This window comes from Hippocampus comes, unplaced genomic scaffold, assembly GCF_001891065.2.
Source record: "Hippocampus comes isolate QL1 unplaced genomic scaffold, H_comes_QL1_v1.1 scaffold68, whole genome shotgun sequence".
NCBI lineage: Eukaryota > Metazoa > Chordata > Actinopteri > Syngnathiformes > Syngnathidae > Hippocampus > Hippocampus comes.
This window is the reverse complement of record NW_017805625.1, coordinates 6,562,115-6,562,530: the sequence shown is the minus strand read 5'-3', so window position 1 is coordinate 6,562,530 and position 416 is coordinate 6,562,115. Positions and strand designations below refer to the sequence as shown.

General features: G+C 36.8%; 1 protein-coding gene across 1 annotated transcript in view; it reads right to left on the bottom strand.

Annotated features, from left to right (window-relative positions):
- suox (sulfite oxidase) overlaps nucleotides 1-416 on the bottom strand; it is a 6,414-nt gene that overhangs the window by 4,509 nt on the left and 1,489 nt on the right. The window lies entirely within an intron of this gene.

Sequence of the window (416 nt, the reverse complement as noted above, 5' to 3'; positions counted from 1 at the left end):
TTTTTAAGTCCCCCCCCCCCCCCCCCCCCCGCCCAGGTGCCCATACTTTTGTGTGTTTATTTTTTTTTGGACGACTTTTCGATAATTTTAAAAATTCAGATCTGTCAAGTAGCATTGACTATAATGACACAAGAGATTGGTGATCTTATTAAAGATTTTTTTTTAATTATTCTGTCTATTCCAAGAATATTAATGTCGTGTCTTGTGCGGGCCTCGAAATCAACATCTTCAACCGTTGAAAATGTTCTGTCTAATCTGAGCAAACACACATTTGTAACGTGGGTTTTTTCCCAGTTAAAGTGAGCTAATTTGGTCGAAAGTAATTCCACTGTGTAAGCGAAGAGACAAAGGTTGAAAGTCAAACAATGGCTAACGACATTTTTTGTCTTTTTTCTTTTTTTTTTCACTCAGTAAGA